The sequence below is a fragment of the Papilio polytes genome, unplaced genomic scaffold, assembly GCF_000836215.1.
Source record: "Papilio polytes unplaced genomic scaffold, Ppol_1.0 DF824124.1, whole genome shotgun sequence".
NCBI lineage: Eukaryota > Metazoa > Arthropoda > Insecta > Lepidoptera > Papilionidae > Papilio > Papilio polytes.
This window is the reverse complement of record NW_013525080.1, coordinates 370,709-380,944: the sequence shown is the minus strand read 5'-3', so window position 1 is coordinate 380,944 and position 10,236 is coordinate 370,709. Positions and strand designations below refer to the sequence as shown.

The 10,236-nt window shown below is 33.9% G+C and overlaps 1 protein-coding gene across 8 annotated transcripts in view; it reads right to left on the bottom strand.

Moving 5' to 3' along the window:
• The window catches only part of LOC106099398 (tetratricopeptide repeat protein 39B-like), a 60,085-nt gene that overhangs the window by 13,479 nt on the left and 36,370 nt on the right, over positions 1 to 10,236 (bottom strand). Inside the window, exon 1 of one of the 8 annotated variants that reach the window (XM_013277939.1) lies at positions 7,194 to 7,214. The exons of 6 other annotated variants lie outside the window; for them this stretch is intronic. The gene's annotated coding sequence lies outside the window, so the exon portion shown is untranslated. Of the gene's footprint in view, positions 1 to 1,596; positions 2,182 to 7,193; positions 7,215 to 10,236 lie in introns of those variants that run through there. One more of the 8 variants, XM_013277937.1, reaches the window with a different exon arrangement.

The following is a 10,236-nucleotide window of genomic DNA, read 5'->3' as shown; positions in this document are numbered from 1 at the left end:
CCCTAGCTGACAGCTGTCAATGTCACTAGAAGTATGGATAGATTGGCGCGCAACCTGGGTCTGGACGAGAAGTGTTGCTCTGAGTTTAAAGTGACAGAATCAATTAAATAAGTTGTCTAAAAGTACATGGTGGAAATCGAACTAGAGACCTGCAAATTTGGGAGATATTTTTAATTGGATTGATTATAAAAAAAAATGTAGACTTCATAACTCATCTGTAACTGTTCTAAGTTTTGTAATTATGAACCTTAAACGTTTCAACTTAAAATTCATAATGTAGTATAGTTTGCAGAAAAAAGTTGGTACTTATTGCAAGAGACCTTGTCACTCAGCGCCCCCCCTCCGTGAATCCAGACAGGGTGTTATTGCGCAGGCGAGAAAATATTGAACGGATGCAAATTTCAGCCGACTTCAAAGACTATTTTTAGAATGTCTGGAGTTTTTTTATGGAGAGTAGGATTTTTTTCCTGTTATTGCGACGTTCGAAATACGAGGTCATGTGAATACGCAGTAAAACGAAGTATAAAGCACAGGATTAAAATAAAAAAGTTAAAAAATACAAATGTTAGTCGGAATTCAATTTTTATTATTCCCAATCGCATTTAATAAGAGATTTAACAAAGACATTTAAATGTAAATGTAAATGTAAATGTAAATGTATCAGACAGAATAGCCGATGATATTGGCTAGGTCTAAGGGAAGAGGGTGTTGGGAGGGAGGGCATCTACCTAGGGTAGCTAGTCTGGCTTGCAATAACAGCGTTTCAACATTTTTTGCATATGGCTACTACTGCAAATATTTAATATGTTCGGTTTAAAACTGCTATAAAATTTATACTTGTTAAGATTCCGAAATTAATAGATTTTTGAACATACCATATGTGTAGATTTGATGAAATTAAATTTTTACTTTCTTTGGCGCATTAACCGCAATTCAAAAAATCTTTGTATATCGAAACACACTCAGAATTGGAATGGAGTCATATTTTATAAATTCTCCATAAGTAAAATGAAAATATTAATAACATTAATATGTCCATCAGTTAGTAGTATTGTATGAGAGACGATTTGGTCAATTACAAATCATTTTATGCGTTATGATTTGTGTGAATTTTCAAAAAATTATTTTTGTATTGGTTTATTGATTTTTAAGTGTTTTAATAGTTTTATTTGTCGCCGGCACGGAAATAAAAATGCATGAAGCAACAAGTCTTTGCGACTTTGACATTCCTAGATTGTCTTAACTTGATAACACATGCGCACTGGCGCGGCGTTACCTACAGCCGGGCGTTGCCCAACCGCAGTTTGACAGATTTGACTGTACAGATTTTACCGTCTCTCCTTAAAAAACATATTTTATTTTTTGATTTAAGGTTCAAAGTAAGTTTGTTTAAACACGAAATTATAAGTAATTGAAATAATAACAAAGAAATTGTCCGACAAACATTTATACAAAGTAAGTTTTATAAAGTTGAGATTTTGTTCTCTTGTAAAAACAAATTTAAATCAGACAAACGTTCGATGTCGCTGTCCTCATTTTTTTACAAAAGTAAATCTCGAAGAAATTAACACCTACACACAGTGTCAAAAATCTTACCTGATTAAATTTGAACTAAATATTTTCTTCCAAAACAACTAAACTGAACTTGAGTAATTGTCTTTTGTTATTTGAGGTTGCAGCGAGTTGTTCCCAGACTGAACCTCTTCACTAGTAACTTAATCGGTTGTCTCACGCGAAGTGCCTTCTCCCGGCACTTGAACGCTTGTATCTTCGCCGTACCATAACTTTTTTATATACGCCACCAACATCTTGTAGAAATAGAAGATCACCAAATTAATGATCACCAACAACAATGTTCTCTGCCTTTGCGGTGTCATGTTTATTTTTATCTTCATTTTGTTTTTCACAAGGACACAAATGTGCCCGTCAACCGTTCGATCCTATACCTCCCGGGCGTCCGATAATATGATGTTAAGTCCACAAACACACCAATTACATAAAATTCGCAATAATGTACTTAGTTATCATACCGAAGAATATCGAAATGAAAACATACAGTGGTCCATACACGAATACTATAAAGAACAATCTCAAATAAGAATTCTTCATGTTTAAACTAATCAGACCGAAATTAAAAATAAAAATTGATATTCTTTTATTTAAAAGTCGCGTAGGCGCGTCGGAACCCCGCAAACTCAAGTGGAACAATGCAATGGATGCAGAGGGCGGCGGGTTGACAACGAGCGCTGCGCATGCGCCAACAAGCGTCCTCAGGGACCTTCAGCTCCCACCAGATTAATCGATTACCGCCTTCGGAAGTTTTCCATGATTTATCCTTTGTTTAGAAAGATTGAAATGTTTTCTGATTGTCGGACATTTTGATAAAATTAATAGTTACAAATAATAGTTATAAATGGTATGGAAGTTTGTTTTATGTATGTATATATTTTTAGAGCCGTTTTTAAAATACCTAGTAATGAATATCCATTCATCCATCCAAACTTTACATCCAGAATATTATAAGGAAGAAAGATTTGTATTTTTGTTGATGTTAAAATAACACAAAACTACCGGGCCTATTTCAAAAAAATGTCTCACCATTAAAAAGCTACGTTGTCACTGACATAGGCTATATTTTTTTTATAATTTCACGGTAACAAATCCGCGAGCAACGGCTAGTGATACTATAAAGTTCTAGTATGAAGATACGTTGTGTTATAAATTTTTGAATTATGAACCCTAACTCGATAAACTTAAGGGTAATTTTCTACGAAGTGTGCTCACAAACTTAGTACTTATTGCGTCCCCACCCCCCTACCCGCTCAGTTCACCTTCAATTCCCAGAATCCTGTCCGGGAAAGTTGCTATTACGCATGCGAGAAAATATTGATTCCAGTCCCAGCCCAGCTATCAACGTTATTTATAAAATTTTCTCTAACTTTAAAAAATTTCAAATCAAAGTTTTTCGCCTAAACAAATGAACAGTTTACGATGAAATTTGTCATAGATGTAAAGCATAGTCTTCAAGAACACATAAACTACTTACGTTTTTTTGGATAGATTTTTCTTAGAACGTATCTATATCTCCTAAACAACTCAAAGGATGTCTATGAAAGGCATAAATGCAGACCACAGACCGTGTAGATTTAGACTACAAGTGATAAATTGTGACAACTAGCGCCCTCTATTATACATTCTCTATGACCATGTAGGTTTTACATGTTTTGTGATGGAACCAACCTAGCAGCGCCTCTCTGGACTAAACATCCTACAATATTATTCCAAGGTCCCAAGTCTTGTCTCACAAGGCCGCATTTCAAGTGGGATTTGTCTGGAGATTACGTCAGCGTAACTGACGATAACTTTAAGTTATAAAAAAAAATAATGTCAACGCATGTCATGTATGCAGATGTAAATTTTTAAACAATAATATAATTGTAAATTATTTGTAATAATAATGTTATTGATGGGATAGTAACGAAGACCTTCGACTAATCTCTTAAGAAGCTCTCGCTAGACAGTTGGATTAAAGGCCCGATTTAAAAGACAATTATTTTATAACGGCACGCCTTGTGAGGAAGACTTGTCTGCAGCCCTAGCCACTGGTTGCTTGAGTCATCGCATTCCGCAACCGGTGGTGCTCTTTATATAAGTTTTATTTTATTTCTATATAAATCATGTAAAATTTATTATATACTCAATAAGGAATAAAGATATATGTGAATAATGTAATTGTACTGTAATCACTAGTGAATATTCGGTTTACAAGAGAGAGAGAGGAATAGCGCGCTTGTTATAACTCGTAATTGACATTGACAGCTACTATAGGGAGGGGACGCGCACGTCATCGGACTAGTGTTGCGCCGTTATACTGGCGCGGTATCGATTTTCATCTAAACAATATGTAAATATGTCACCTTTCAAATATGAAAAGTTGGGATATTTTATACACCTGGGCCGGTGTTATGTAAAAATTAGGACGTCATTATATTAATAAAATTACATTTAATTTTAGCAAAGGTTGGAAACGCTTCATAGAAACACATGTGTCAGCTAAATTATAACTCTTGTGGTAACAGTTTGCTATACAACATTCGACCCTAAGTGGATAGGTAATTAAATTCTTCTACTGTTCATATAGGGTTTGTCTAGCTTATCTAAGACGAATTTATTTAAGAATCATAAAAGCAAAGTCGTGTATAAAGATTATGCTACATCTAACCTGAAAGAAAATTTGTATGGAAGTTTGTTACTAAGTATCTCCTAAAAGATTTAACTGATCTTGATGAAATTTGACACAGATGTAGAATATAGTCTGGAAGAAGACACAGACTACTTACTTTTTTTTTTAATAGAAGAGTATGTAGTAAAATGATTTGAATATAAAATATTGAAATGCTTACCAACTAAAACTTCCTTATGGTAGATATCCTTTTTACGCATAAAATGTTTTTTTACTCCTGTTATCCAAATGCACTAATCAGCACGTATGACGCAAGCGCAGAATTTAAAAAGCAATAATTAAACAGAAAACTCCAAATTCAACATAACCGAAGACATTTGTATAAAGTACACATTTATTTGAAAATAAAAATTATTATAAGGAGGAGAAATGTTGCCAACACATAAAAAATAAGACTAATCAAACACAATTTTCCCAGAGAAATCATAAAAATCGTCCATATCATGATGGAAGTTTTAAAGTCTTAAGGAGTTTTAAGAAGTGATGATTATAGTACAGCGCGCGTCGTTCACTGTAGTGGTCTTCACTAAACTTGCAACGACTGCAGCTAAAGTTAAAGAGAGGGGGGGGGCTTGGCCCAAAAACCTAATCTATTGCACATGCGCAGTCCCATTGATCGTGTCCCCCCACCCCTAAACGACCTCGGTTATATCCTATTACGTCATACGATGACACCTTTGCCCTTTAAAATATCGTCATAAGACTATGTCGTTATTAACATTAGAAGGTCTGAAATCGTCACTTGTCTTACAAGTACATCCAAGCCATAGGATTATGCTATTTCCAAGTCGAAAATATTCGAACCTACGACCACATGATGGCACGTCCGTCCCCTTAACCAATAAACTACTGGCGCTTCATCGCTATGTCGTCATTCTAACAACTGAACGTTTTATGACGTAGAAATAAATGGATTTGAACCAAAGGCTATAAAGAATACTAGCATTTAAATAAAATAATATTCTTATACTAGCTTTACTAACGCGACTCCGTTATCGTAAAATTAAGAAAAAAAATCAAAAGTAAGTAACGTATTCATGCAGAGTATTTTCAACGTCTATTTCAAATTTCATGTAGGCTACAAACTCTAACAAACATCCATTCTTCCATCGAAACTTTCGCACACCTTTGACAATTATCGCACAACTGTTTAGTCGTATGAGCTTACGAGCTTGCAACAGCAAACGTCATTAGCGCGGTTTTTTCTAAAGTCATCTATCATATTCCCGCGTGCCCCCCTTCTACCAGCTATCTTTGAGTCGAATTCCACAATTCAAAATCGGACCACCGGTACGCCATTTTTAAATGCGGAATTTCTAAAAAAGTAGCCTATAATATGTTCGTCTATGCCAGCTACCCTTCAGTGAAAGTCCAGCCATTTCGGAGATTACCCGAAACAAACGCGACTTGCGGACAGACAAAAATTTTTAAAAAGCGATTTTCGTTATCAACAACGCAAATACATCATCTTCCCGAAATCTGGAATTTTTCTTTTGATATTACAGACACTCCTAATTTATTATATGTATAGATATAGTTTTTTTTAATCGAAAAAGTAGTTGAGTTTATTTAAAACATACAAAAATTCAAAAGATTTGAATTATTGTTGTAATATTACTAGCATTTGCCCGCGACTTTATCCGTGTGGAATAAAAAAAACTTAGTAAGTAGCCTTTGTTCTTTTAGTCTATGTTTTACATCTGTGCTAAATTTCTTTAAGATGCATTAAACCGTTTTGCAAATATGAAGTAACAAACATCCATCCATCCATACTTACATTCACACTTTTTCACTTATAATATTGTATGAAGTTTATAATTATAGACGTTCTCTCTCTCTCTCCTCGCTTTCGTGTGCTTTATGCTTTGTTCTCAGCAACTGTCATTCTCTTTGTCACGCCGAGATAACATGTTTTGTATAGGTGTTTCGGTAGTAAGAACCCGCAGTTTTCACTCTCGCGACTTCATTAATGTAGAATTTCATTGCCTTAGAACATAGGTAGTATGTCGATATTTTAATTTTTCGAGTTATTTTCTGAGAATTCTTAAAAATAATGAAGTTATTTTATAAAATTACTAGCTGTTCCCGTGCGACTTCATCCGCATGAAATTATGAAAATTTTATTTTATTGTTTTCATTTGTCAAATTATCAATTACAAATGTCAAAATGACATGGCGCCATGACAACTTTGTTTCCCTGATGTTGGCAGCAACTTATGGTCTCTTTCCCACACTAAGGTTTTTATCCAAAATATTTTTACTAAATTTAATGATGTTAAAATATATAGCCTAAAGCTTGACGCAAGTGTAGGGATTTTTATTAAAGAGGATATTATTCAAAAACATGCTGTCATTGCTGACATCTTAAGCAACAAAGAAAGTGTTTACGCTTTATTGTAATAGTATAGAAGTATAGATAATTGCGTATGTAGTTTGCCAAATTGTGTTTTACTAGAAAAAAATAATGAATGAATGAATTTTAGTGTAAACTATTTCTCTAGGGTGTGGTCGAGAGTCGCTGCACCCCCCACCCCTCCCATCCCGCCACAGAGTAGAAAATTGTACAATAAATACATAAATTAATTGAAAATAGGTACTAACTGCCTTCAGTCCAAAAGTGGAAGACTCAAAAACACATGTAAATTTTTCATTAATATGAAATTGGACATGTTGATAAGAATTCTCTTAAAAAAAACAAATTCTGTTGATAATCGGCCTCCCCCCTCTAGATAAAGTCTGGTGACGCCCATGAATGAGATGGCGGGTAGTTTAATATCTTTATGAGGGCATATTTGTATACATATGTGTTGATTTTATTGAAATGTTTTGTTTATAACAATTATGTCATTCCATCGGTTTTCTTCCGGATTAATGCAATTGCCTTTAATTTTTCCAAAAGCAATGTCTATTTTAGATATAAAATTAGAAATATCTAAAAGCTAAATCTTACCTGAAAAATGTTAAATTAAAAGTTGAGTAACGCGCGAAGTCCTCTCATTAGTATAAAATATAAAATGTTTACAATAACTAAAAACAATGTGAAACGACGCCGAGGCGTCATTTCGATGCGGAAACGGATGCCCGCACGACGCATGCGTAAGCCTTAAAGTCCGGGGATCCCGAAGAGCGCCGAGCGAGCGTTGCACCGCCCTATCGATTAGCGCAATACACAAACGACCCGGGGATTCCGATTAAATTGTACACAATCAAAACTATTTTACACTTCTTTAAAAAAATCAAACACTGAATTCAAAGAAATAGAAGATCTATGAAATAATTAATAAAGGTTTCGTAAAAGATATAGGAGCACGTCCGTCTCACACGCGGTCGGAAACAACAATGAAGACTGCAGGGTGTCTGAAGTGTTGTATGATATACTTTAGGGATGAAAACACCCCACTTTACTCAACCCCTATGCCCCCAAGTTATTTAATAATGTAAGCGCCTGCACGTTAATATCGACATAGAGTTTAAATAATAAGTGCATGGAATTTTGTATGATAACTAATTTAAACATTAACATGTAATAAATTTACTACACATTTCGTTACAATACTGACGCCTTTAAAACAGGGTAATAAACATTACAGATTTCGGTTCGATTCTTAAATAATTTGTGCGCGAAAAATGCAAAAGTTTTCTTGAAATTACATTTTTCTCAAACGATGGGTAAATAGATGTTTTACGCGGGCATTTAACCGAGACAGACTAAGGGTGAGTTGCACCATATCGCCGGTTACCGTTAAAGTTAAAATTATTTGTAACATTAATATTTGGAATAACCTTAAAATTTACTAAGGATGAGTTACATTAACTAACTATAAACCTTAACCAGCACATTCCCGATGGTTACGTCTTCGGATGTTCATGATATTCGCTACACCAGTTTTGCGCTGGTCAAAATGACGTCATATTTGACACTAATCATAACCGCCCGATTTTGGGCGGTTATAGTTATCGTTACGGTTAGTGTCAGTTCGGTAGTGTCAACTGTCACAAGCTCTTATCTTCAAAAGCACAAATAATGGAAAAAGTAATGGAAAAAGAAAATATCTACTATTATCCTATACGCAATCCAGAAGAATAAAGTCTTGCGTGCTCGGAAATAATGGATTTCCAAGATGGAACTCGACATTTGGCCAAACGTTCAGTTTGGACAAATTTCGAGTGTCTAAGGCCATAGCAACAGCGCTTGTCCCTTTTCTCTTATTTAAAAAAATGTCCTCCATAAAAGGTCAATTTATAATATGCATTGACAGGACAATTTATAATATGGAAAATAAATAAGATGCATTTATATTTGTATAATTTTATTGCTTCATTTTTGCTACATATTTGAGTAGTAAAGTAAATACAGTTTCAATAATGGCCCAAACTAGTTTATTTTCACAAGAGTTTGCCATTTTCTCCATCTTCGTGGGCAAAAAGTTTATTTCACTATAAAATACCATGCGTATGATACATAAATATAATCGGCGAAACATGAATTTCCAAACATTTTAATTTACGTAAATGTCATTCTTGACACCAACTTGTCACTTTAGTGACATTCAGGTTTAAATGTTTCCATTGTAAAAACGAAAAACACATAAAACCTCTGTGAGAATATGTTTTTGCACTTGTAACCCTATTATAACTTTTACGATAACCGGCGATTTGATGCAACTCACCCTAAAAGAATATGATGTCACATTCTTTTTAGCGTACTTCTTTGTACGCCATAGAAGAAAAATATATGAATTTCAATTTTAAAACACCACATTGCCTATTATTGTTTTTGGTAATTACTAAACAATTAATTAAATGTAATCAAGAAAACGCTTGTTTCTCCTTCTCGAATCAAAAATCAATTTAAAGGGAAACATTTCTATTACTAGCTTTCCGTCCGCGTGGAATTAATAAAACAAATGTATGTAACCTATGTATTATTCCCGACTATCCTATAGTTGTATACCAACTTTCGTTTATATCCATTTAGTTTCGGCTACAAACTCTAACAAACATTCATCAATTCTTTTAAACTTTCCTATTATAAAATATAATAATCGCAATATTTTTTTTGAGTGAAACATTAACATAATTTTGTTAATTTACTTTTATTTCTTGTATTCCAATTAATCTATAGGCTTCATATAGTTTAAATCTAGTGTATCGAGTTTAGTGCTAGCAGTCTGTAGGGATTCGAACCCTAGGCTACATGATCTGCAATCCATACATCTAACCATTAGGCTCTTGGCATACAGATGTCGCGCCATTTGCAATTTACGGAGACATCACAATATTCGGTGATTACGCGCATGCGCGATTTACTGAGCATGCGCTTTGGTGTTGCTTACCGCACCAAGTAAAGACAAAGACAACAAGTTGTAGATGTACTTATACAAACAAAACAAAGGAATAAAGTCTACTATTAACAGTGTTAAAAAATCGAAAATACTATTAAACTGCCATTCTCCATTCGAAAAAAAGGGATTTCCTAAAATTGTAATAAAAAAATCTTCATCACCAGGTTACGTCGACTAACCTAAGCTAGGGGAAGTCTTACCTCATTGTAAATCCGTTAACAGCAAAAACCGTCAAAACTAACATATCAGCAGGCCACATAATAGTCTATTTTAATAGTGACTGGGAACTTGATATATCTTTACTGACACGTACACATTAATTTTCAAACTCAAATAACAGGTAATTATTTCGTATACAATAATGAAGTAAAAACGAAAATACTCTATAAATAATAACAGTAATAGTAAAAAAATATAAGACCATCAAATAAAGTAAACAAATAAGAAGAAATGAAAAAAAGTATTTAGTGGTGATTATCATTGTTTATTAATTTTTGGATGAAACGCGGTATGATACATAAAGCGGTATAAGCAGTAGACGTAAAGTATATATATGAAAATTAGGAACGCTCTCGTCTGTGGTTGCAAACGATGGGGCATCGTAATAATTGATAAAATTAAATAAATATATAATGCAGTATGTATATA